The 27964-nt window shown below is 45.8% G+C and overlaps 1 long non-coding RNA gene across 1 annotated transcript; it reads left to right on the top strand.

Moving 5' to 3' along the window:
• Window positions 1–149: 149 nt before the first annotated feature.
• On the top strand, window positions 150–27964 carry LOC116275787. Its single transcript, XR_004185091.1, has 3 exons — window positions 150–187; window positions 24793–24944; window positions 26188–27964. It is a non-coding gene; the product is annotated as an uncharacterized LOC116275787 (long non-coding RNA).

The following is a 27964-nucleotide window of genomic DNA, read 5'->3' as shown; positions in this document are numbered from 1 at the left end:
GGGACCAGGTGGAGATAATTGAATCATAGGGGTGGTTTCTCCCATGCTGTTCTCGTTCTCATGAGATCTGATGATTTTATTATGGGCTTTCCCCTTTGCTCAGCTCTCCTCTCTCCTGCTGCCCTGTGAAGAGGTGTCTTCTGCCATAATTATAAGTGTCCTGAGGCCTCCCCATCCATGCAGAACTGTGAGTCAACTTAAACCTCTTTTCTTTATAAATTACCCAGTTTTGGGTATTTCTTCATAGCAGCATGAGAATGGACTAATACAGCGTACTAATAACAGCCCAGACAGTAGTATGTAGGTACTGCTATACTTTGATGCTAGAGGGATTCCCATTAAGGTCAGGAGCAGTATGTGCTATCATTACCATGATCTAACATTGTTCCAGAGGTTTTTAGGTCAGCAGTTCTCAACCGGAGGTGATTTGCCCTAGGGGATATTTGACAATATCTGAAGTGATTCTGGCTGTCACACTGAGAAGTGCTACTGGCATGTAACAGGCAGAGGCTGGGGATGCTGATAAACATCCCTCTTGAACAAACAGCTCCAAAACAAAGGAATTATCCAGCCCAAAAGCGTCAATAGTGCTGCTGCTGAAACCTAGTCTAGAGAAATGGAAACATAGGAAATCCATTAACATAAATGTGGGAAAATAATAAACTAGTATTTGCCAATGACAGTCTAGCTAGGAGGCCCAAAAGAAGCACCTGAAGAACAGTTAGATTTTGCAGGGGCTGCATGGTGGCTCATGCCTGTAACCCCAGTGCATTGTGAGGTCACATTGGGAGGATCTCTTGAGGCCAGGAGTTCAAGACTAGTCTGGGCAACATAGTGAGACTGCATCTCTACCAAAAATTAAAACATCAGCCAGATGTGGTGAGTGCGCCCTGAGAGTCCCAGCTGCTGAGGTGGGAGTATCACTTGAGCCCAGGAGTTGGAGGCTATAGTGAGCTGTGATCATGCCACTGTACTAACAAAAAAAATTTTTGAGACAGGGTTTTTCTCTGTTGCATACAGGGTCTTGCTGTGTTGCCCAGGTTGGTCTCAAACTCCTGGCTTCAAGCAATCTTCCTGCCTCAGCCTCCGAAAGTGTTGAGATTACAGGCATGAACCACTGCCCCTGGCTTTACAAAATAAAAAAAAAAAAACAAAGAAGGTACAGGATGTTGTGTGGACCATTGAAAGATGTTGGAAAATAGTTGTGCGTGTGACCCCGCTGTAACCAGTTATAAAAGTATCAGAATTAAGAAATGTATTGGGTCTGGCTTCCCCAAGTTTAGGTTCCTGCTGAAAGAATGAGGGGGACCTTTTCTTCCTCCCCTCCTCACCTCCCTGCAAGAACCTGGACTGTGCATTCTGACAGGCAGGCTCTTACCTCTGGCAGGCCACAGGGGGCATGCAGAGCCTTTCCGCATGTGTTTTCTGGGCATTTGGATAAAGACCCCCTGTCCAGGCCTTTGTTTAGGATATTTGGCCCATGGAGGAATGAGGGTGGAATCACCTGGGAGGGGCAGAGGCTTTGACTGGAAGGAGGAGTGACCTGAACTCCAGGTTCTGTGCCTACACTTTGTTCCCATGCAGCACCCTGTTAGTGGTTACTGGGGCTTCGAAGTCAGGGGCCTTGGTGGCCAAGTGTTAGGTGAACAGGAGGAGCTGAGGAAGGTTAGGGGCATCCCTCCAGTACTGCCCCCCACCCCATCACCAAATCAGTGTCCTCTAACAGCTCAGACACAGCCCCAGCCAGCAGCAGTGCGGGTCAGGAAGGGCGAATGCACTCAGCACGGATCTGCTCCACAGTCTCCGCCTCACTTCATCTCGGGTTGTGGGGTGTGAGTCCCCGCAGCACCGATGATATGCTGTCAGCTGAGAACATTCAGCTTGATTTAGAAAGATAAGGTGGGACATCTCTTGGGCATGGCGTGTGGAGCAGTGCCATCCCTCTGTGGCAGCGAGCCAAGCAATAAACCAGAATGTGCAAAACCTGCGTCCCAGAATCACCGTTCCCGGAGGGAAAGCCTATATTGTCAAGATGCCCGCAACTAAATTAACCCAAACATTCCACCCAGCCTCGAAAACCAGTAGAACTTTGACATTAATACATTAACCCTCAGTTCTATACAGAAATGTGTAAGAATAGCCACATACTGTAACATGTGGTCATTGAGAGGGAGGAGCCTGTCAGAACAAATGGAACCAAGTCCAGAAACATGTCTGTCTAGGCGCAACATGTCAGCATGTGTGTCAGCCAGGGAAGCAGACCAGGAGCAGATATTTATTAAGATTTAAAACCAGGCTCCGTACCTCAGGCCTATAATTACAATACTTCGTGAGGCTGCGATGGGAGGATTGCTTGAGCCCCGGAGTTTGAGGCTGCAGTGAGCTATGATAGTGCCACTGAATTGCAGCCTGGATGACAGAGCAAGACCCTGTCTCAAAAAAAAAAAAAAATGCTCAGATGCTCCCTTACATGAAGTCACCTTGGATATAGCTTCCAAGACTGCTGAGGCCTTACTCAGGACAAGGGGGCCCAGCCCTAGCTCAGCTTCCACAGCCTGAGCGGCACCTGGAGGAGGTGGCCACAGTGTCCTCAGCCCAGGCTCTGTCGGGTCTCAGATCCCCCGATCATCATGCCTTTTCTGCCCAAGCTTTGCCTCATTATGGCCTCCACTGACCACAGCCTCTTCCACCCCCCCAAAGGGACCCCTGCTCATGCTCCCCAGCCCGCAGGAGCACCTGCGTCTCCAGGAAGCCCACCCTGCTGGCTCTGGGCTCTATGTAGGAGAGCTGGGCAGGCTGGATCCCGCCACTGAGTTCAGTCTTGGGGGTCTCCACCCATGCTAGGCTTCCACTGATGGGACATAAGTGCCCTGGGGGTCCTTTACATCCACACAAGAGCCCTATGGTGACAAGGAATGGGGTTCTGAGAGGTTAAATGACTTGCCCAGGGCCCCAGAGCTGGCTAGAATTCCTGCACTGCCACATCCAAGGCCATGTTTGGGCCTCCCGCTGGGGGCCTGGACACCCCTCTGCATCTACCAGGCTGGGAAACACATGTCTGCCGCAGCTTCCTCCCAGTGACTTACAGCAGCTGCAGATTTCTGGGGGGCCTTCTATGGGGCCCACTGCAGCAGGGAGCCAAGAACTCTTACAGAGCCCTGTGTTCTCTCTCCACCAGCTTCAGCTCCGAACTCATACTAGCTGGTCTGACGTAAGAACAGGCTGTGGTGAGGGAGTTGGGGCTCTGGTCAGTAACCCAGGCCTCCAGGAATCAGGTGATGTCGATCTGGAGAGGAGGTGCCTGCTGGAGGGACTAAGGGGAACAAACCTGGCCCAGGGCCCTGGCCTCCTGCTGGGGCATCCCCCTCTTCCTTCCCAGAGTCCCCTGAGAATCCGAAGGCATCCAGGGCAAAGTGCAGTGTTCAGCTGTGTCCTGGGGTCCAGGAAAGCCAAGTAGTTGTTCCACCTGCTGTCCACCAGGCACCCCGGCAGAGAACAGCCTCAGCCCACCCCAGCCCAACACCACATCCCAGGGACTGATCCACCTGTAAAAGGGCAGCATGAGACTGCCCCATTGTCCCTAGAGAGTCCCTCAGTCATGGGCTCCGAACAGGGTGCAGGTGGGCCCAGAAGGCTGGCCCAGCATGGGTGTGGCTGCCCATTGGTCCTCTGAAGAACCCCAGTGGCTTGTGGCAGCTGGTGTGTGTTTGGGCTTGGAAGTAGAGGATGTCCCCCAGCCAGAGGGCAGGGGACACTTGTTTTGCATTCCAGTCCTCTGCAAGGACAGGGACCCCAGGCTCCAGGCACCCCAGCTCTGCCTGCCCTACCCACAGCCTACCACCGTTTGGTTCAGGCAAGTCGCCCCAGCTCCCACAGAGGGAGCCACCCTTCCCAACTCCTGATGTTTGCCCGCACCAGTCAAGCTCCATTCTGGAAAAACCCTCCACATCCTTGGGACGACACCTCTTCCTTGACTCCTTTCCAGAGCTACCATCCCCACTTCCATTTTCTACCTATCATTTGATGCAGAGACCAGCTTCTTCCCTGGGCCAGGGCTGTTCTGGAGGCAGGGAGGTTGCGACCAGGCCATGGGGTATAGCAGAGCACTGGGTATAGACCAGGCTCTCCAGGCACACCTGGGCAGAGAAGTCAGAGACCCACAGGTGAATGCCCTTCCTTCTGGCCCCACCCACCTCACTGGCAGAAAGAGGGAGGCTCCACAAGGAGGCTGAGGTAAACAGGGGAGCCTAGGTCACCTCTGTCTGATCTCCGGCCCTCCTGGGACAAAGCCAGAGGTTGGAGCTGGGAGTTGTTGAGAGCCCTGGCCCAGCCCTGGTTTCACCGATGAGGCTCAGGGAGGGGCTGGGTCAGCCCAAGTCACTGAGTCCATAAGGGATGGTTCTGACCATAACCCAGGACTCTAGAGCTAGCAGAGGCCACATCCCTTTCCCACGTATATCATCCTTTTCCCACATAGGGGCATGAACTGGCTTCTGACTTCTAAGGCTGAGGCCCAGCACACCTCTCCCTCCCCTTGCCTGCAGCTGTTGTCACACATCAGAAGTGAGTTTTTCCCTGAGGGGCTGGAGGTGCAGCTCCTTGGGCTGGACCAGGTGGCCAATCCAAACAAGTCCCTGTTTGTCCCCACCAGCCAGGAATTCTCATGCCACACAGCAGCTGGAGGCACCCGGATACCCGGGGGGATTCCAGGGATGAGCCCTCCTAGAGGCTCCCACAGCAGCACTGCCATCCCCAGACCAGCCACAAGCCCCGTGTCCATCCAGCCTTCGAGAACCTGGCCCCTCACACATACTTGCCCCGCTCCTCACACCTGGCTTTGCTGTGAAAAGTGGAACTGGTTCCACCTGGGCCAGCTGGAGAAGGGCCTCACGAAATTACCATTTTGGGGATTCATTCCAATCATTCAATCATTTATTCACCAAATACCCACTGTCCACCTTTCTGTACCAGGCCGGGGTGATGGTCAAGCGGAACACATGTCCCAAGGAGCTTTCCTCTCTTTAGAGACAGGCAGGCGGACTCTCACACCATGAGGTGCCCTCTGGGCTAGGGGGTCCTCAGGGCTGGATGCAGGGGAGGGCCTCGCCCACAGGAGGTGCTGGTGGGTACGGATGTGGAGGCCACCACAGGGTGAGAATGTCCAGATGTAGGGCCTAGCATGTGCCCAGGCCCAGGGTGTGACCTGCGGCAGGTGCGGGGCTGCTCTATCTGGAAGGCTTCCTGACTCTGCCAATAATAGGCCATGGCTGGATCAGGCTTCATGTCAATTTTTAATATTATATTTAATAAGTTTTGATTATGTAACTAAACATGATTATTGTGATAAAAATTATGAAATATAGAAAAATTAACACACACAAAAAAAAACAGCAAACCCCTTCTCTCCCAAATAGCTGCTTCGACAGTATTTTCTGACTTTTTTTCCCATGTGTCTGCAGCTATAAACATAAGCTGCACAAGATAGTATCCTTCCCCATATTCTGTTTTGGAGCTGGATTTTTCACCCAGCAGTGAATAGAGGCAGGCTTTAAACAGGCCAGGCATTGTGAGGACCCTGGGAAAGGAGACTGACCATGTTGCTGGGTGACTTTGGGCAAGTGTCGCCCTCCTCAGAGCCTGGATTTTCTCAGTCCACTGAAGGGCAGGAAGGGCTGTGGTAGGACTGCATCAGCGCTTCCCAAACTCCGAACTGCCACGTGGAGCTGCGTGAGCTGTCACTGCACAGCCCCAGGGACAGGAGCATTCTTGTTGTCATAGCCTCTGTGAGTGGGACTCCTGTCCGAAAGTGTGGTGTGTGAACCTGGTGCCCACAAGAGGATTTCAGGTGATATGCAGATGCATTTATTTTTACCATTACCTTCTATTTGTAGTAAATGAGACCGATTCTCACCAGGAGGGCTTGTTAACCCACAGATCACTGAACCCACTCCTCAGAGGTTCTGATTCAGGAGGTCTGGGGTGGCACCTGAGAATCTGCATTTCTAACAAGTTCTCAGGTGATGGTGATGCTGATGCTACTGCCTCAGGGACCACACTTTGAGAACCACTAATCACAAATTTCCTTTTATTCATTTATTTAAGGCAGGGCTTTTCTCTGTCACCTGGGCTGGAGTATAATGGTGCAATCATGGCTCACGGTGCCTTGACCTCCCAGGCTCAAGCAATCCTCCTGTCTCACTTCCCAAGTAGCTGAAACCATAGGTGCACACCACAATGCCCAGAAATTTTTGTATTTTTTGTAGAGATGGAGTTTCACCATGTTGCTCAGGCTGGTGGTGAACTCCTGGGCTTGAGCAATTCACCTGCCTTGGCCTCCTAAAGCAAAAGTTTCCTTTTTAAATACATGTATTTAGGTTTTAAAAATGAGTTGGCTTAAAGCACATGAATAGATCTTCAACAATAACCACTGGGGAAATGCAAATTAAAACCACAGTAAGATATCACTAGATGTCTATTAGAACAGCTCAAATCAAACATAGTGATAATATCAAATTATTGAGGCGAGGATGCAGACAAAACTAACTCATACATCGCTGGTAGAAATATAAAATGGTGGCTGAACACAGTGGCTCACACCTGTAATCCCAGCACTTTGGGAGGCCAAGGTGGATAGATCACAAGGTCAAGATATCAAGACCATCCTGGCCAACATGGTGAAACCCTGTCTTTACTAAAAATACAAAAAAAAATTAGCTGGGCATGGTCGTAGGCACCTGTAGTCCCAGCTACTCGGGAGGCTAAGGCAGGAGAATCACTTGAACCCAGGAGGTTGAGGTTGCAGTGAGCTGGGATCATGCCATTGCACTCCACCCTGGGCAACAAGAGCAAAACTTTGTCTCAAAAAAAAAAAAAAAGTCAGGCACGTTGGTGGGTGCCTATAATCCCAGCTACTTGGGAGACTGAGGCAGGATAATTACTTGAACCCAGGAGGTGGAGGTCGCAGTGAGCTGAGATCGCGCCACTGCACTCTAGCCTGGGTGACAGAGCAAGACTTCCTCTCAAAATAAATAAATAAATAAATAAAAAGGAACATGTACAACTTGGATGGATCTCAAAGAGCATTTGCTGAGTAGGAAAAAAAAAAGCCAATCTCAAAAGGCCACATACTTTGTGATTCCATTTGTATAATGTTCTTTTTTTGTTTGATTTTTGTTTTGTTTTTGAGACAAAGTCTCACTCTGGCCCTTCTGGAGGATAGTGGCATGATCTTGGTCATTTTTAGTGGAGTATTTACACCGTGATGTCAGTGTATCTTTAGTAGAGACAGGGTTTTGCCATGTTGGCCACGCTGGTCTTGAACTCCTGGCCTCAACTGATCCACCTGCTTCGGCCTCCCAAAGTGCTGGGATTATAGGTGTTAGCCACTGTGCCAGGCCTTCATTCATTCATTCATTCATTCATTCATTCATTCATTCATTGAGACAGAGTCTCACCCTGTCTCTCAGGCTGGACTGCAGTGGCAGGATCACTGTAGCCTCCACCTCCTGGGTTCAAGCGATTCTCCTGCCTCAGCCTCCACATAGCTGGAACTACAAGCTCGTGCCACCATGCCTGGCTAATTTTAAAATTTTATAGTATTCTTGAAGTTGGAAGATTATAAAGACAGAAAGCAGATTAGCGGTTCCCAGGAGTAGGAATAGTAGAGGGAAAGAGCCTGGAATGAGTGCAGAGGAATAGCAGGAGGGGGATTTTCGTGGTGGTGGAACAGTTCTGTATCTTGACTGTAGCAGTGGTTAAAGGAGTCTACATATGTGATAAAATGGCATAGACCTAGACATGTGACATTGTTAGATATTGTCCTACATTTATCCAAAATAGAACCTTTGGAGGAAACTGAGTGAAGAGTCCATGAAACCTCTCTGTACCATCTTTGAAATTTCCTCTGAATCTCTATTTCCAAATAAAAGGTTAAAATTTTTAAAGTTGCTCTAGACAAAAATATTAAATAAAAATAATATTGATTGTATGCAGGTCTGGCAAAACCTTAGACACACTGAATGACTAACATCTCTAACCCATCCAATGCACAATTGCCCCTGGTCAGGCCCTGTCGTAGGCTAGGTCATCTGCTGGAAGATAGCACTCTGGACTCTCTCCTGCTTGGCTTTGGGGTAGAGATGCCAGATAAAATATAGGACACCCACTTAAATTTAGTTTTCTGATTACAAATAATTACTTAGTATGCATGTACCATGCATATTTAGGACATACTTATACTAAAAATTATTTCTTTAAATTATCTTTTAACCATCTTCAGCAAGTATTGATATTTCTTTAATGTATGTATATAGTTGCTTTAAAGCTCTTCCCTGCTAATTCCAATGTGTGAGCCGTTTATGGGTCTGGTTTGTTTGTTTGTTTGTTTGTTCGTTTGTAATGGAGTTTTTCTCTTGTAGCCCAGGCTGGAGTGCAATGGTGTCTTCTCAGCTCACTCTAACCTCTGCCTCCCAGGTTCAAGCAATTCTCCTACCTTAGCCTCTGGAGCAGATGGAACTATCGGTGCACATTACCACACCCAGTTAATTTTTGTATTTTTAGTAGAGATGGGGTTTCACCATGTTGACCAGGCTGGTCTTGAACCCCTGACCTCAGGTGATCCACCCACTTCAGGCTCCTAAAGTCCTGGGATTACAGATGTGAGCCACCATGCCTACCCCCTTTTTTTTTTTTTTTTTTTTTAGACAAGATCTCACTCTGTTATCCAGGCTGGAGGGCTGGAGGGCAGTGGCATGATCTCAGCTCACTGCAACCTCCACCTCCCAGGCTCAAGCCATCCTTCCAGGCAGCCTTCCAAGTAGCTGGGACCACAGGCACATGCCACCAGCAGTCCTGACTGGTTTCTTATTAGGGGAAAGACAGAGATTTGGGGAATAGCACCTGGGAGGCTCCAGCTATATGCTTCACAATCCTACCAATGAAAAATCTGAATTAGGCTTCAGTTTCCCGTCTACAAAATGAGACAGGACAGGAGTGGGTAGGAAGAGGAGCAGCTAGGTTTGTTGGTTTAAGCTGGGCCCGCCTGATTCTGTAACGTGGACTTCACTGTCGGGTCCAGCCCACTCCCCAGCCAGGGATTCCCGTGCTCTAAATGTCTTTTGGCCAAGTCCAAGGCTGTCCAGGGTCAGGATGGGGAGGCGGGGTGGAGGATAGTGGTATGCAGAGAAGCAGTTCCCCATAAAACCTGCAGATGGCACGAGAACAGCGCGGGAGCGGAGGGTTCCGCTCCAGCCTTCCTGGAGACCCGGGCAGGGCGGGGTGGGGCGAGGCAGAGGTGGTGCACACCGCTCAGCTGGGCAGCGGTACCTGGCTGTGGGCCAGTCCATATCTTTTAAAATAGACACATGGGTCTTCTGGCTAATTTCCTCTCTTTAGTAGGGTGATCATATGCTTTTTCATCCAAATCCAGACACTTCAGAGAGTGAAAGGGGCACCATAATAATTGCACCAGGACAACAAACATAACCTTATGGTCACCCTACCGTGTAGTCACTTTTTCTTCCTTGTTTCTATTCATTTAAGTTTGTTTTTTTTTTTTTTTTTTTAAATTTATTTTTAAACACACAGCATTCTCTTTCCCCGAGCACCACTGTTTTTGAAAATGCTCTTGCATTCGGGATATTTTCGACCAGGCAACATCTGCTTTCACATCTTGAGTCTGAACAGTCTCTCTGAACCCACCCTAAAGGCTGGTTTTAGTTTCCAGTCAGAAGACTCTGTTCGTGGCTTGCCATCCCCATGACTCAAGAATTAAAGGTGTCAGACGTGGAACAGTGACCCTTATCTCAACTTTGGTGCCTCTTTGCCAAAATTATTCCTGTAAATTTTTGTTTGTTTGTTTGTTTTTTGAGGCGGAGTCTCACTCTGTCGCCCAGGCTGGAGTGCAGTGGGGCAATCTGGTCACTGCAACCTCTGCTTTCTGGTTCGAGTGATTCTCATGCCTCAGCCTCCCAAGTAACTGGCACTGTAGGCACCCACCACCATGCCTGGCTAATTTTTGTATTTTAGAAGAGATGGGGTTTCACCCCACTGACCAGGCTGATCAGAAACTCCTGACCTCAGGTGATTTGCCCACCTCAGCCTCCCTAAGTGTTGGGTTTACAGGTGTGAGCCACTGCGCCCGGCACTATTCCTGTAATTTTATCCTGAGTGCTCATGTCCTTTGTCTCTTTGAATTTACTATATTGGTTTATTGAATTGCAAGTAGACAAGTACCATTAAGCATGATTCTTACATTTCCAAGATCATCTCATTACCCCATTCAACCCCAAATTAGCATGCCATTTATCCCCTTGTTTCTGAACCCTCTTCACTTAATAGTCTCATAAACATCCATCCATCGCAAAAAGGACTCAAACTGTTCTCACTTCCATTTTTGGTTGATTCATTGCTATCCAAGTAATGATTTGTCTGGGGGAGTCATTAGTAGAGAAATGTGCTCTTAAATTTATTTTTATAGTTGGATTCTGCTAGTTAATATGTCATTCTCACATTGCAACAAATGACTGTGGGTTCCTGTCTTAACCTCAAATCTAGGTTAGAAATTTGGTTTTATCTGAATAAGATATTAATAGATAATGTGAGAAAACAAATTAACTTACTGAAACTTTTCTCAGCTAAGAATGACACTCATAGTCAAAAATATGTATGTAAGCAAGTGGAAAACTGGAGTGTAAATATATAAACTCTTAAAATATTATGTTTAGAGACAAGATTTTTCTTTTTTCTTCTTTTTTAGTAAAGTATATTTGCTATGGTTGGAATGATTATGTCTCCTCCAAAATTCATGTTGAACTTAAACCCCAATGTGATAGCATCAAGAGGTGGAGTCTTTGGGAGATGATTAAGTCATGAGGGAGGAGCCCCCTCATGAATGAGATTAGGGACCTTATGAAGGGCTTGAGGGAGCTACCTAGCTCGGTTTTCTTCTTTTGTTTTTCTGTCCTTTCCACCATGTTAGGACACACTGTTCAAGGTCCCATCTTGGCAGCACCCAAAACATGACAAAATTAGTTTCACTTGTTCTTGAATGTCATATAAATGGAACCATTCAGTATGTGTGCGTTTGTGGCTGGCTTCTTTCATTCAACATAATCCTGTGAGATTTAGCCATGTTTTGGGTACTGGTAGTTGTTTATTTTTCTGTTGTGTAGTTTTCCATATTTCATTTATTACCCTTCTATTTTTATGTCTACTCAGTATCTTGTGGGGTCTGTTGTCCTTTTTAGCTAGATTGCTATTGAACATCTTCTTATCGATGGAGCTTAGGAAATTTTTGGAAGACAAAAGCCTAATAAATTCAAACCCTCCAATCTTAAGCCAAGCTTCCTTCTCACGCCTGCTTCAGTTGCTCTTCTTCATGTGGTATTTTTTTCCCTCACAAAGCTGATGGAAATTAAGAAACCCAAAAGTGGTGGGGCACGGTGGCTCACATCTGTAATCCCAGAACTTTGGGAGGCCCAGGCGGGTGGATCACAAGGTCAGGAGATCGAGACCATCCTGGCTAACATGGTGAAACCCCATCTCTACTAAAAAAAAATACAAAAAATTAGCCAGGCGTGGTGGTGGGTGCCTGTAGTCACAGCTACTCAGGAGGCTGAGGCAGTAGAATGGTGAGAACCCAGGAGGTGGAGTTTGCAGTAAGCTGAGATAACGCCACTGCACTCCAGCTTGGTGACAGAGCGAGACTCCATCTCAAAAAACAAATAAGAGAGAAAACCAAAAGCTCTTCATCATGTTATCAGCTTAGGGATGCTTGTCATCTGAATAACAGGGTAGATATTTATAATCTGAAATGTTAAAATAACAATAGCAAACACTTAAATAGCAATAACTGCTGTTCAAAGTGCTTTTTATATATATTATTTTCCTCAAAACAACTCTATGAAATAGACACTATTATTGTCATCCCTACATTTTAGATGGAGATATGGAGGCACAACAAGACCATGTAACCTTGCCAAGGTGATAGAGCCAGGACTTGAACCTGTGTTTTCTGGTTTTAGAGCCTGCACCCTTCACCACCACACCATATTGTGAGGCATGATACTTCCTGTGGTTAAAGTGTTTTCTTTTATTAGCTTGGGAGCATTTTCTGAATAATTCAAATCTTACAAATTTGCTTCAAAGAATACAAGTAAATTGAAATGGATGATCTAATATAGAATGTGTGGCATTCGTAAATAAATTATAGGACTCTCTGGTTTTAAATAATAATTATTTGCTTATCTTGTGACTTTTGTCGGCAGGGCTGTAATGTGCTCGCCTCATTTTCCTTCTCTTCAATAGGAGGAGATGGGCTCAGAGACAGGCACAATTTATCATAAAATCTCATCACACTTTCCCTCACCATCTGGAAGCTGGAGATAGGTTTGTGAAATCTTGGTTGAGAAAGAGTTGAATGCCACTTGTAGCATAATGAGTTTTAGAAAGATGGTTTTACCACCCAGTTATGTTGCACAGAGTCCTGCACATTTTGGCAATTAATATATGTGATCGACAGTTTTCTCACAAAGATTATCAGGGTTCTAAAAGAAATTATCTTCCAGTTGCATTCTGCTGCTAAAGTGCTATATTTCTTTGTAGATGAACTAATTAATTCTTGGTCACTTGTTTTTCATTAGATATTTCTCTTCCTCTTTGTGCTGTGCTTTATGTCTTTTTATGTCCAGTCCCAGGTTTCTTTTCCTAACTGCAAGAAGATCATTGAAATTTTCTCTGTCTCAAACTCCTGGGCTCAAGTGATCCTCCTTCATCTGCCTCCTGAGTAGCTGACATTCCAGATGTGCACCACTGGACAGATACACACATATATAACGATACTTATAGACACACAAACATCCACATATAAACACAAACACACAGAGACATACACATATCCACACATACTCATTAGATACACATTTACACACACAAACACACATGCGCACACACACACATATGCACACCTTGTTTCCATCTTCCTCTCAGGACTTGGGGCTCTCAAAGAGTGAAAGAGTCTTGTACCATGAGTCCAGGATCAACTGTGCATCCTTGCCCAAGTGTCTTCCCTCTTGAGATCTTGTTTATAATAATAAACATCCTTGCCCATCAATTAGGGTTATTTTGAAGATAAAACAGAAAGGATAACAGAGTGGTGGCATGTTGTATAGCTTCAAATAAAAATTAACCTTGACCAAAAAGAGGTCTGGCCTTTGTCCTAGACTCCTGGGAGGTAATCTGTTGAAACATGTAATGCCTAACAGGGGTATCTTTGCCTGGGGGTCTTGGGTCATAACGGATAGTCTAATAATGAGATTTAGTGTGGGGTTTAGCCAGGCCAGGAAAACCGACTAAGAGATTTAGAGTCTGGACTTTAGGCCACCCCTGGAAGAACTGGAAACTCAAAACTGAGAGGATCCATGTGGACAATCAAGCATGCCTCTGTGATGAAGCTCCAGTAAAAACCCTGAACACTGAGGCTTGAGGGAGCCTCTCTGGCTGGGAATACTCCATGTGTATTGGCACATAGGAAAGCCAGGAGGGTAATGCACTGCCAGACTGAGAAGACTACAATAAATTCCTAACTCTTCAGTGCTCAGGCATTGAATATCCATAAGCATCAAGACCATCCAGGAAAACATGTCCTCACCAAACAAACTAATTAAAGCACCAGGGACCAATCAGAGAAAAACAGAGATATGTGACCTTCCAGACAGAGAATTCAAAATAGTGGTTTCGGAGAAACTCAAAGAAATTAAAGATAGCACAGAGAAAGAATTTGGATTTCTATTAGATAAATTTAACAATGAGATTGAAGTAACTAAAAAGAATCAAGCAGAAACTCTGGAGATGAAAAAAGCAATTAACATAATAAAGAATCCATCAGAGTCTCTTAATAGTGGAATCGATCAAGCAAAAGAAAAAAATTAGTGAGCTTGAAGACAAACTATTTGAAAATACACAATTAGAGGAGACAAAAAATTTAAAAGAATGAAGCATCCCCACAAGATCTAGAAAATAGCCTCAAAAGGGCAAAGCCAAGAGTTATTGGCCTTAAAGAGGAAGTAGAGAAGTAGACAGAGGTAGAGAGTTTATTCAAAGCGATAATAACAGAGAACTTTCCAAACCTAGAGAAAGCTATAAATATTCAAGTACAAGAAGGTTATAGGACACCAAGTAGATTTAACCCAAAGAAGACTACCTGAAGGCACTTAATAGTCAAACTTCCAAAGGTCAAGGATAAAGAAAGGATCCTAAACAGCAAGAGAAAAAGAACAAATAACATACAATGGAGCTCCAATACATCTGGCAGCAGACTTTCAGTGGAAACCTTACAGGCCAGGGGAGCGTGCCATGATATATGTTATGTGCTGAAGGAAAAATCTTTTACCCTAGAATAATATCTCCAGTGAAAATATCCTTCAAACATGAAGGAGAAATAAAGACTTTCCCATACAACAAAACCTGAGGGATTTCACCAACACCAGACCAATCCTACAAGGAATGCTAAAGGAATGTCTTCAATCAGAAACAAAAGGACATTAATGAGCAATAAGACATCATCTGAAGGTACAAAACTAGAGTAATAGTAAGTACACAGAAAAACACAGAGTATTATAACACTGTAATTGTGGTGTGCAAACAACTCTTATCTTAAGTAGAAAGACTAAAAGATGAGGCCGGGCACAGTGGCTCACGCCGGTAATCCCAGCACTTTGGGAGGCCAAGGCGGGCAGATCACGAGGTCAGGTGATTGAGACCATCTTGGCTAATACAGTGAAACCCCATCTCTACTAAAAATACAAAAAAAAAAAAATTAGCTGGGCGTTGTGTCATGTGCCTGTAGTCCCACCTACCTGGGAGGCTGAGGCAGGAGAATCACTTGAACCCAGGAGGTGGAGGTTGCAGCGAACCGAGATGGCACTACTGCACTCCAGCCTAGGTGACAGAGTGAGGCTCTGTCTCAAAAAAACAACAACAAAAACTAAAAGATGAACCAAACAAAAATAATAATTACAACAACTTTTCAAGACACAGTACAATGAGAAACAACAAAAAGTTAAAAAGCAGAGGGACAAATTTAAAGTGTAGAGTTTTGGTTAGTTTTCTTTTTGCTTGTTTATTTCTTTGTTCCTTATTGCAAGCAGTGTAAAGTTAACAGTTTAAAACACTGGGCGATAAGATAGTATTGCAAGCCTTGTGGGAACCTCAAATAAAAAAAAACACACACACTCAATTAATACACACACACAAAAGCAACAAATTAAATCATACCACCAGAGAAAATCACCTTCACAAGAAGAAAGACAGGAAGGAAGGAAAGAAGAAAGAGAAGACCACAACCACCAGAAAACAAATAGCAAAATGGCAAGAGTAAGTCCTTACAGATCAATAATAACCTTGAATGTTAATGGACTAAACTTACAATCAAAACTGTTATGGAAAGAACTGTTAGGAGAAGCAGTTCTCCCCGTCCCCACACACACCATTTTTCATCAACTCTAGATGAGGTAAGGGCCCCCAGATGCCTTAGGCGTAGCATTCTTTGGGGTGAAGTCCCTTCCTGCTCAGAGTCTAAAAACAAGTAGTGACACTGTTTCTGCCTAATAGGCCTTCAGTCTCCAGAGTGGAGAATCTGCCTTTGTGTGGGGTCTTAGTAAGAAAAGCTAGGATCCAGATCAGATCCTCTCTCGCCCTGCTGCAGCCAGGGAGTGTGTATGTGACTTAGACTCAGCCAACCAAATGCTCTTTCCTTGTACGTGGACATTTGGGTGAGAAGGGCGGGGAAACACAGATGGCTGCAATACCACCAGAGGTCGTGGGGTGGGCAGGCTGAACCGTTTCTGTTAAGAGACTGTTGTTGTGGTTCTTGGGGCCTTCCTCTTTGTTTCTCGGTTCTTAACTGTTCTCAAGCCTGATCCATCAGCTTCCTTCTATTCTGTCAGTTCCCTGACAGTCTTTCAATAAGTCTCTTTTACTTAAGTTAGCCAGATTAGTTCTCAAGCTTTTAACCAAGAATGCTTCCTGGTGGAACTGAGCCTCTCTCACCCCTGTGGTTTGGCCAATAGAGAAAGGAATGTCTTGGGGGAGCAACCTTGAACTTGGCTTTGTTTCCAGGCTTGCCTCACTGTGGCAGGCTGGTCTTAGAGTACTGCCTCGGCTACCAGGGCCCTTCTCAGTAGGATCATTATGCCATATATTGATCTTAAGTGTGACTTCCTCTCTGTCTCATGTAGGATAGGTCCTTAACACTGGCAAGAACTAACCTCCCAGAATCAGACACAGAGGAGATGGCTTCTCTAGGACCCTTCAGTGACAAGCTAGTGCCAGTTCTTGTGGTCAAGGGTTGACATGGGTTAGGAACAGAGAGGTAAATGAACTCTTGGGCTGCTGGAAAGTTCCAGCTGTGCATCCCCAACCTCCCCAGTATCTTTTCCCTTTTGTGTAAATTTCCATTACTGGTAAGGATGGACATGTGGGGAAACCCATCTTTGTTAATAAAATGTCACCCCCAGAAAATCACTGGAGGGGTTATGACCTGGAGTTCTGCTTAGTGCAGACTTCTTAGGCTGACCTGGAGGTGGTGCTGTTTGCATGTGGTCAGTCTGGACTAATAAAGATGCTACCAGGGTAGTGGATAAGATTCACTAGCTAAACTTCACTTTGCATCTCTTTTTTGGATTAAAGAAGTTAATTAGTGAAAAACAGGTGAATTCCACTTCTTTTGGAGTGGTGCAGAGGATTTTCTTTTTTTTTCTTTTTTTTTTTTTTTTTTTTTTTGAGTCAGAGTCTCGCTCTGTCGCCCAGGCTGGAGTGCAGTGGCCGGATCTCAGCTCACTGCAAGCTCCGCCTCCTGGGTCTACGCCATTCTCCTGCCTCAGCCTCCCGAGTAGCTGGGACTACAGGCGCCCGCCACCTCGCCCGGCTAGTTTTTTGTATTTTTTTGGTAGAGACGGGGTTTCACCGTGTTAGCCAGGCTGGTCTTGATCTCCTGACCTCGTGATCCGCCCGTCTCGGCCTCCCAAAGTGCTGGGATTACAGGCTTGAGCCACCGCGCCCGGCCGGTGCAGAGGATTTTCTAACACAAAACTCAGACGCTATAAAAAGACAAGATTAGGCCGGGCGCGGTGGCTCAAGCCTGTAATCCCAGCACTTTGGGAGGCCGAGACGGGCGGATCACGAGGTCAGGAGATCGAGACCATCCTGGCTAACACGGTGAAACCCCGTCTCTACTAAAAAATACAAAAAACTAGCCGGGCGAGGTGGCGGGCGCCTGTAGTCCCAGCTACTCAGGAGGCTGAGGCAGGAGAATGGCATAAACCCAGGAGGCGGAGCTTGCAGTGAGCTGAGATCCGGCCACTGTACTCCAGCCTGGGCGACAGAGCGAGACTCCGTCTCAAAAAAAAAAAAAAAAAAAAAAAAAAAAAGACAAGATTAACAAATTTGACTGCATAAAAACTTCAAATTTCTATAGCAGAAAACAAACAGCAAACTGAGAAATAGTAGCAACAGTTGTGACAAAGAGATAATTTTCTTAATATACAGAGAGCTCTTACAAATAAATCCAATTAAAAATGGGAAAGGACCGGGCACTGTGGCTCATGCCTCCTGGCAATTTGGGAGACCAAGATGGGCGGATCACTTGAGGTCAGGAGTTTGAAACCAGCCTTGCCAACATGGTGAAACCCTGTCTCTACTGAACTACAAAAATTAGCTGGGCGTGGTGGTACGTGCCTGTAATCGCACCTACTCGGGAGGTTGAGGCAGAAGAATCACTTGAACCCGGGAGGTGGAGGTTGCAGTGAGCCGAGATTGCACCACTGCAGTCTAGCCTGGGCAACAGAGCAAGACTCTGTCTCAAAAAAAAAAAAAAAAAAAAAAAAAAAAAGGCAGTCATTTCACTGCATGTGCCTCCAGTAATTGCTCTGTGCAAAATATACAACTATTCCATCACAGACCATGAAGGGTGCCTCTCTCCATTCTGAGATTTTCCACTTGAGTTTCTAGGCAGCTTCTCACCTGTTTTCAAGCAGGGTTGGGGCAACCATTTCTTCAACAGCGCCAGTCCTAGGAACACCAAGATACAGGCCAACCTCCCACTCTCCGGCACCCCATGTTGAGACTGACAAGTAAGCAACATGGTGGTGGGTACTAAAATGGAGAGTCAGCCAGGTGAATCTGTAATCCCAGCACTTCGGGAGGCTGAGGAAGGAGGATCCCTTGAGCCCAGGAGTTCGAGGAGACCCTGGGCTCAAGCGAGGAGTTCAAGGAGAGAGATAAATATAGATATCTATAGATAGATAGATAGATAGATAGATAGATAGATAGATAGATATAAATATATATATAGAGAGAGAGATCTTGTTTCTCTCGCGCACTCTCTCCGTGTGTATGTGTGCGTGTGTGTATTTCTTTCTTTTTTTGTTTTTTTTTTAAATAAAATGAAGACGTCCAACAGCTGTGCTGGAGCAGCGTCTCTGCCTAGGGAGGTGATGACAGGGCAGGCTCCACCAAGGAGGAGCTGAAAGAATGGGAGTTCCGCGGCAGAGGAGGTGGGCAGAGCTTTTCTCCAAACGCAGGTATACCGCGTGCGAAAACAAAGCGGTGTGCGAAGGCCGGGTGCATGTGTACAGCTGCAAACTGGAAAAGAGACGCCGGGCTTGGGCGATGAGGGATTTTTCCTGCATGGATTCCCTTCCTGCCCAGGGTCCTCTGTAGTTGCTCGGGGGCGCCAAACAATAATCCTTGCCACGGGTTCGCAGCTGAAAACGACCTTCCAGTCCGTCCTTCCACATTTCACTTTTTATAGACGAATATACAGAGGCCTTAGAGAAGTGAAATGGCTTGTCTCGGGTCACAGCTCTGGCCAACACTGGGGTCCTGACGGCCAGTTTGCGGATTTTCCTGCCTCTGGCCTGCGGGCACTGCCCAGGCTATCTGCCCCGGGGACCGCTCCGGGGACCGCGGTCGGGTTTGTCTCCGGGCGGACTACGTCTCCCACAATGCCTTGGGCCCAGACTCCTTTCCCACCCCCCCCGGGGGGGGGGGGCTGTCTCCGCCAATAGAAAGGCAGAAAATGAGCGCGGCGGTGGGCGGACCTCTCCTGCGCAGGGTTCTCGGTACCCCACAGGCTTGAGTGGCAATGCTTGGGGCGGGCCGAGGCCGGGGCTGCTTTTGCACGCAGAGCATCCGCTACTGCGGGACGTGGTCTCCCTAGAGGTGAGCCGGAGAGGCAGGCCTTGAGCAGCGCGGACCCCGTTCAGTAGCCCGAGGCGAGGGAATAGCGGCCCTGGAGCCAGCTGCCGGCAGCCCTGCTTGGGCTGGGGCATCTGGGTCGCACTTCGTGTCCCGCGGGCCCGGGCAGCGTCGATTTACGCGCCCGGCTACGCTCCGCGAACAGTCCCCGACGCTTCTCCCTGGTTGAGAGCTCCTTGCGTCTCCTACCTGGAAGCGCAGACTTTGGACGGGAAGGGACATTCGACGACATCCCGCGCAACCGACGCGTTTTACAGATGGGGAAACTGAGGTTCAGAAGGGACGTGTGGGCCGGGCGCGGTGGCTCAAGCCTGTAATCCCAGCACTTTGGGAGGCCGACACGGGCGGATCACAAGGTCAGGAGATTGAGACCATCCTGGCTAACACGGTGAAACTCCGTCTCTACTAAAAATACATTAAAAACTAGCCGGGCGAGGTGGCGGGCGCCTGTAGTCCCAGCTGCTCGGGAGGCTGAGGCAGGAGAATGGCGTAGACCCAGGAGGCGGAGCTTGCAGTGAGCTGAGATCCGGCCACTGCACTCCAGCCTGGGCGACAGAGCGAGACTCCGTCTCAAAAAAATAAAAATAAATAAAAATAAAAAGGGATGTGTGATGCCCCAAGTCAGACGGCAAATTAGCTGACCGGGCAGTTTTCCTAGGCTCCCAAGTAGGAAGGGTTCTCTTACACCATATGCCACTGTTTCTTCTAGTCATTTGAGTAAAATACATGTTGAGAGCTTCGGTTTTCCCACTAGCTTTTTCTTCATCTTTTTTCTTTTTTTTTCACCTTTTTTTCCTACCTTTCCCCCCTTTTTATTGAGGGGGTCGTTATCTGAGTCTTTATGATGTAGTAATTTGTAAAAAGTTTTTTCCTTTTTGTAGAGACAGGGTCTCAAGCTGTCGCCTAGGCGGGTCTTGCACTCCTGGTGTCAAAGGCTTGTGAACCAGAGCAACTCCATCTTGAATAGGAGCTGGGTAAAAAGAGGCTGAAACCTACTGGGCTGCATTCCCGGATGGTTAAGACATTCTAAGTCACAGGATGAGATAAGAGGTCAGCACAAAATACGGCTCATAAAGACCTTGCTGATAAGGTCTTTATGGCCTTATCAGTCACAGTGGCTGATAGGGCCTGATAGCAGTGAAGAAGCCGGCCAAAATCCACCAAAACCAAAATGGTGACCAGAGTGACCTCTGGTTATCCTCACTGCTACATTCCTACCAGTGCCATGACAGTTTACAAATGCCATGGCAACATCAGGAAGTTACCCTATGTGGTCTTGAAAGGGGGAGGCATGAATAATCCACCCCTTGTTTAGCATATCAAAAAATAACCATAAAATTGGGCAACCAGCAGCCCTCAGGACTGCTCTGTCTATGGAGTAGCCATTATTTTATTCCTTTACTTTCTTAATAAACTTGCTTTCACTTTGCACTGCGGACTCTTCCTGAATTCTTCCTTGTGTGATATTCAAGAACCCTCTCTTGGGGTCTGGATCCGGACCCCTTTCTTGTAACACTGGCCTCAAGCCATCTTCCCTCTTCAGCCTCCCAAAGTGCTGGAATTACAGGCATGAACCACAGTGCCTGGCCTAAAAATAATTTTGTATTGCTTTTATAATATTTATTTTAAGTCGTTTGCAATTCCACTGCTCTCAGTATTTTGTAGCTGCCATCTGGTTCTTTTTTCCTGTGTGAGTCCATTTTTAAAGGGAATTGGGGACTTGCTGTGTCTGTGGTTTTTCTGCCCTGCTGGTTTTGTGTTTATACATTATTTTCATTTCATATCAGAAGGATTATCTTAAATCATTAGTGATTAATCTTTGTGAGTATAATTTTTAAAATATTTAAAAATACATATAGTATAATGCACAGATCTTAAATTTCATGTTTGTTCTTATGCAACCATTGCCAAATCAAGATACCGAAAATTTCCAGCATCCCAGTTGACTCTTTTGAGTCCCGTCCCTGTCATTACCACCCAAAGGTAGCCTTTATTATACCACAGTTTCTGATACATGCTACTATATGGATGTGCCGTAGTTTATTAACCATTCCCCTACTGGTGGATTCTTAAGGACTCAATTTTTTGGAATTAGAAATAATGTGGTTTTGTGTCCTTGCAAATAAATTTCTTTTTGCAAAGATGGGTTTTTGTTGTTGTTATATATAAAGTTTTCATGCCGCAAAAGACATAGCACTCGAATATAAAATTTTCTTTTTGATTCTCAGCAAGGCAAGTTACTTCTATAGAAGGGTGCGCCCTTACAGATGGAGCAATGGTGAGCACACACTTGGACAAGGGAGGGGAAGGGGTTCTTATCTGTGACACACATGGCCCCTGGTGCTGTGTCGTTCACCCATTGGCTAGGGTTAGACCGCACAGGCTAAACTAATTCCGATTGGCTGATTTAAAGAGAGTGACGGGGGTGAGTGCTTTGGTGGGAAAAAAATGGTTATGCAAGGTGGAGAATGAGTCAGGGTGGAGCAGGTAGCAGGTAATCTGAATGAGTCAGGGTGGAGCAGATGATCAGAATGAGTCAGGGTGGAGTAGGTAATCAAAAAAGTTGCTTTACAAGGAAGTTAAGTTTAAAAGTAGAAGGCAAAGAATTGAACATACTGACATATTGATTCTTTGAAGATAAATTTAGAACTTAGAGCTAACATTTTTAAGATAAATTACTGAGGGGCCCAGACTGGATTGGAGATGTATGAGCATGTCTGAAACTTCATAAAATAGGTAATAATGGAGTTGAGATAATTGTCTTTCTTCCAATGAAGCTCAAAGTGCTTTGACATCTGCTCCATTGCTAATCCTTAAGATGCCCCTGTAAGAATATAAAGATGAGTGTTACTATCTCTGTTTATTCGGTGGTCACTGAGATTGAGTGACTAAGTTGTATGTTAGGTCAAGGTCACACAGTGCAAGTCGGAGCTGACTTAGGAGAGTCCTTAGTATTTCAGTCGGGGTTTCTGGGGACTTTGCATTTCTGATACTTTCTCTGGTGTTTTGGAAGGAACAATGCTATATATTTTGTGCTTGTGATTCTTTTTTTTTTTTTTTTTGAGGTCGAGTCTCACTCTATTGACCAAGCTGGAGTACAGTGGCATGGTCTTGGCTGACTGCAACGTCCACCTCCCAGGTTCAAGTGATTCTCCTGCCTTAGCCTCCTGAGTAGCTGGGACTACAGGTGCATACCCAGCTAATTGTTGTATTTTTAGTAGAGACAGGGTTTCGCCATGTTGGTCAGGCTGGTATCGAACTTCTGACCTCATGATCTACCCACCTCGGCCCCTCAAAGTGCTGGGATTACAGGTGTGAGCCACCACACCTGGCCACTTGTAATACTTCTTAACTTCTCTTACCACAGAGGGAGGTGTTTTCAGGAATAAGTCATTTTTCCTTTAAGAGGGACAGGAAGCATCTGTTGGTTTGCATATGTAAGGACCACCTGGTGGTCTGACCTTGGCTCTGGTGAGTTAGATTGCTTTAGGACAGTCTACTTAGTGATTGTGGTTCTCTTTTTTGTTTTTCAGCAGGACTACTTGTTGAGATTTGAGGAAAGAGATGTCTTACCCCAGAGCTGGGTGAGGCTGGGTGAAAGAGCAACAGGTGAAAGCAATTCCAGCGAGATGCCATCTATTCCTTAGAAATCAATTACTGAGATATCAAAAAGGAAAAGCAGCAGAATGCTTTGCCTAATTAAGCAATTGAGTTCATAACTATTTGATAAAAATAACAAAAGTAAATGCAGCACATTTATCAGAGCTCTCGTTTGTAAACAGTGGGAACACACGTTGGCTTACTTTGAGCACCACAGAGGAACAAAGGGAGAGATACAAGAGGCACTCCCAGAAAGTGGGAGGAAAGAAGGACCAAGCCCCAGAAGACAGGGGGCACAGATTTGGCCAGTGGGATTCTCCAGCTCTAGAACTGAGGACTTGGCACTTTGTATCATGTGTCTGTACAATTCAACTTCATTCTTTCATACCAGCCTTCTCCATGTGGTGGAGGTACATGGCTGCTTCCAGACATCATCACTAGAATAGAAAGCTCTTCCTCCCTGTGGAACTCCACTTCAGAATTCTGGGGAAGGCCTCTGATTGGTTTAGCTGTCATAGCCTCTTTGAACAATCACTAAAGACAGTGCTTGATGCAGGTAATTAACCACGTTCCTGCCCTATGACTGGAACAGAGAGATCAGGGGTCCATAATTAGAAGTTCGCACTAGAATCACATGTTTGAAATGGAGAAAGGTAGAGAGAAACAACTGATGTTCAACAAAGCCTGTATATGGAGGCAAATATGCCATATTTTGGTATTAATAAGCCTATGGGAAGAAAGAATCTGGATATCATTTGGTTTCACAAACTAACATACCATTAAAAGTGAAAACAAAACAAGATGTATCAACAAATATTTATATGGTTTTAAATGAGCAAAGCTTGTTTATTCCTGATTTTTGACCACTCACTGGCTTTCTCAGTATGCCACTGACATTTTTGTCTCTGCATGTGGAGGTCTTTCTAAATTTGTCTTAGTAATATCCCTCCTAGAGGGTTTCCTAGCATATGCAGGAGATAAAGAATTACTATATACTTGCCCTCAGCATGAATTTCTTCATAAGCTGGATTCCAAAGGGAATACTGCATCCATTACCAAAGTTAAAATACATGAGTCTATAGAGCTACACTTTGAAAATATTTAAAATACAAAAAGACATGTGCATGTATGTCTGAATGCAAATGTGTGTGTATGTGTATTTGAGTATGTAAAAACTCTGCTGTAAAATGAAAAATAAAGGGCTGAGTATCCTAGATAGTTCAACAACTTTTAAAGGAAAAACATACACCTATTAAATTTGACTTATGATGTTTATTTTGCCTGCATTGTGAAAATGTTGATTTTGTTGGTCATAGTAGTTGGCCAATGAGAGCAATTTCAAAATCATCCCTGGATAGTTGACAGCCCTGCCAACCATTTCTACAGTTATGAAAATATTCCTCTTTATACAGTGTTAGGATGTACTGCTGCATTTTTTCAAAGTTCAATTTCTTCGTTTTTCATAAACTAGTGAAAATAACTTTTTAAAATTGCTCTTCACATTTTTACTGCAGGTATCACTACAAATATGTATTATTTAAGCCTATCAACTGACAGCATATTACTTTTGTCAAGAAAATTACCAATAATATTTGTAGCAAATAAGAAATAAATGTAGACAGGCAAACTTATGATGAAAACTTACATCTTTGTTTGGGTTCCCCAAAATGCAGACTGAGATAAAGACTTGATTACAGATGGTTTATTTGGTGATCCCAGGAACTTCATGGGATGGAGTGAAGAAAGGGAGAGAAAGAAAGGAGAAAAGTATGAAGGGGGTGCCTTAATTAGTAGGTTCCATTTTCCTGAGCCACTGGGGCTCACTTCCACTGGGGAGCCTCTGAGAAACCGAGTAGAATACGCCTCAGGAGGAATTCACTGAGGGATGGGGAAGTTGGGAGTGTTTATCTTCTAACTCTTGAACCTTATTGATTAAAGGTTGACCTTGGGGGCACTATGCCCTCAGCACTTCCAGGCTACTCTCACCACGGGCTGAGAAGGGCCTCAGCAGAGAAGCAGAGTTACGGCACTCGTGGTATGAAGATGTCAGTGTGTATGGACATGTTTGCAAGCTGCAGGGGAACTAACAGGTGGGCCGTGGGCAGGGTATCAATAGTGACTACCATGTTCATTCCTTTCATGCCCACCCTGAGTTTGCTTTGTTACTGACATTTCAGGGTTGTAGCTGGCTGCAATCTCCAAAAATGATTGAAAATAGAAGAATATGTGGAACAAGTTACAATCTTCACTGCTGCCACTAGTCCCAAGGCTATAATCTATACTCATCATCCCTCTGCTCCACCACCTCTTCTAGATTTCCCGAATCCTTGGCTAGCACTTCCACTAGTCATCGTTGCTTGCTCAGTGAATGACCGCACCTTCAATTCTGAGTGGTTGAGCCTTGATTACCTTGCCCTTGTCAGGCCATGGGATGAGAGATATTGTTGCAGCCTTCTTTAGAAAATACAACCTGCCACATCTCTCACAGCAAGAACTATGCTGCCCTGCTCGGGGCCTGCTGAGACTTGTTCCTAGTTTTTGGAATAGACGCAATGGGGGCAGGCGGTGGCAGACTTTGAAGCAATCTTGGAGGTGTCTGCTTCAGAGGAGGACTGTGTAGAGTCTCTAGGCAGTGGGAAGCTGTTCTCTTCAACTAATGGGGTGCAAGATACTTCTAGACTGGAGGGTTCAGGGAATGTAGGGGTTCAAGGTTCTCAAGCATGTCTACCCAGATGCCTGCCTGCACCCCAGTGGTTCTAGGGACCGTTTCCTTCCTCTAGGGCTTTGACTTTTACATCAGAGGCCTGCTTGGACTGTGCCTTCAGTCGGCTTTGTAGTTCTGTTACTCTTGCAACGAACCCCTGAGTGTCATTTTTTAGAACATTTTTTCCTGGTTGTAGGAAATGGAGTTTTTTTGTTTGTTTGTTTTTTGAGATGGAATCTGGCTCTCTGTTGCCCAGGCTGCAGTGCAGTGGCATGATCTCGGCCAACTGCAACCTCTGCCACCTGGGTTCAAGCAATTCTCCTGCCTCAGCCTCCCGAATAGCTGGGATTACAGGCGTGCACCACTATGCCCAGCTAATTTTTGTATTTTTAGTAGAGACGGGGTTTCACCATGTTGGCCAGGCTGGTTGTGAACTCCCAACCTCAAGTGATCCACCCGCCTCAGCCCCCCAAAGTGCTGGTATTACAGGCGTGAGCCACCACGCCTGGCTAAGGACATGGAGATCACTTTAGATCCTTCCAAGGAGGCCTTCTGGCTTTCACTACTATGCTCTGAGTGGATAATTGGATGATATAAACCTGTCTTTCTTTTTTCCCAATTCTTCTAAGGCAGTTAACAAGAACAAGACAACTCTTCAATTCCTGTGACTATCACAACCCCACATCCTTCAGGAGGATGAGCCCTACTGCATAAGCTAAGCTTCTCTTTCACCTTTACCTCATCCAAGTACACCATGGGTCAAGTGTAGGTATGGAATCTTCGAAGTGCCAGGGTTTGTCACCACCTTACTCACCACCACCAGTGGGGTTTTTGTTGCCACCATACCATTGAGAATATACTTTCTATAGTCACTTCCAGTACCCATTACCTTAATTTGAGTTCTTCCAAAATCAAACCTTGTGACAAAGCTTTGGATACAAGAGTCTCTCTTGGAGAGGATCCCAGGTAGAGCAAGTGAGTGAGTGTGGAAAGTGAGAGAGGTGAAACAGAAAACTGAATTGATGAATGGGTTATTATTGTGGGCAATTTGGGCTCATTCCCATTTGGGACCTCTGAGGAACCACACAGAATGCCTCCCACCAAGGTATGGGATGGTTGGATATTAATCCACTGATCCTCATCCTTCATGGGTTGAGGGGTGTTCTGTCCCCAGCAATTCTAGGATGCCTTGTGAAGGTTGGGCAAGCTTTTGTTGTACTGGAGGAAATCCTCAGTCAGAGAAGCAGAATGAGGCAGGTGCTTGAGTGGGCAAGCCGTCAGCATGCTTAGGATTCCTAAGTTCACTGCAGCTGCAGGTCAGGTCAGCTCAGTTCAGGGGACATGGGGAAGGGCATCAAGACAGTCTGCTACCTACTCTTCAGTAATTCATATGGAAAAATCAGGAGGCAGTCCCTGTTAAACATCGTGGACTGAACACATGTGTTTATCACAGCTCCATCCTGAAGCCTCTCTGAAATGACTGAAAAGGAATAAAAACAATCTTATAAAAACTGGAAGGATAAAGAGAACAGAAGAGGCAACAACAGACAAGAACTAGCAACAAAATGCTGGAAGATGGAAGGCAGATGCGTGAGTGGTAACAAAGTTAGCAGAGCAGCTGTGAAAAATATCAGAAAACAAAAGCAATATAGGGCGCTGTAGCAGAAGCTGTCCCTGCTCTACCTATGTCATCTGGGATCCCTCTGCCATCTCTTTGTAGACCAGCTGAATTCCAGTGTGCATTCTTTCACAAAAGCCAGCATTCTGTTGGAAGGTGCAAGAGAGCCAGAAGCGCCTGAGAATTTGTGTCCCTTCCCTCCCGGCACAGCCCTTAACCAATGACTGATGAGGGTGGGGACAGACATACTCCAGCTCTTTTGCCATCTCACTGGGATGACTTTGAGGTGTGACCTATGATGTTCCCTGGGCCCTCTGCGGGAATGAATCAAAATTCCCTTCCGTAGGACTTGACTTGATGTTGTACCCTTACGTGGCATCCCTACTCCTACTTTCTCACTTCTCTCTTTTCCCTGGGAATATTTCCTAAGAAATCACTTTCATGTGCATTTTCCTCTAGTGCAGCACTGCTTGAAGATACTTCAGTTTCAGTGATGTAGGAGTGTGTGTGTGTGTGTGTGTGTGCGCACGCGTGCGCGTGCACGTGCGTGCACTGGGTTATCATTTAACATGGATTTCTTATCGTGAAGCCAGTTTGAAAGCCACTGTTCTATACCACATTAAACTGCCTGTTTGTTCACTGAGCTGGAAATTTTCCTTGATGCCCCAAAATAAGAACTGTCGATCAGATTCCAAATCTTACTGCTTATTTGAGCACAGTGACTTAAAATATATTAAATAAAAATGTAGGCTGGGCACAGTGGCTCACACCTATAATCCTAGCACTTT

Source organism: Papio anubis, chromosome 7 (assembly GCF_008728515.1).
Source record: "Papio anubis isolate 15944 chromosome 7, Panubis1.0, whole genome shotgun sequence".
Taxonomy (NCBI): domain Eukaryota; kingdom Metazoa; phylum Chordata; class Mammalia; order Primates; family Cercopithecidae; genus Papio; species Papio anubis.
Note: the sequence above shows the minus strand (reverse complement) of the source record. Positions and strands in the feature narration are given on the sequence as shown.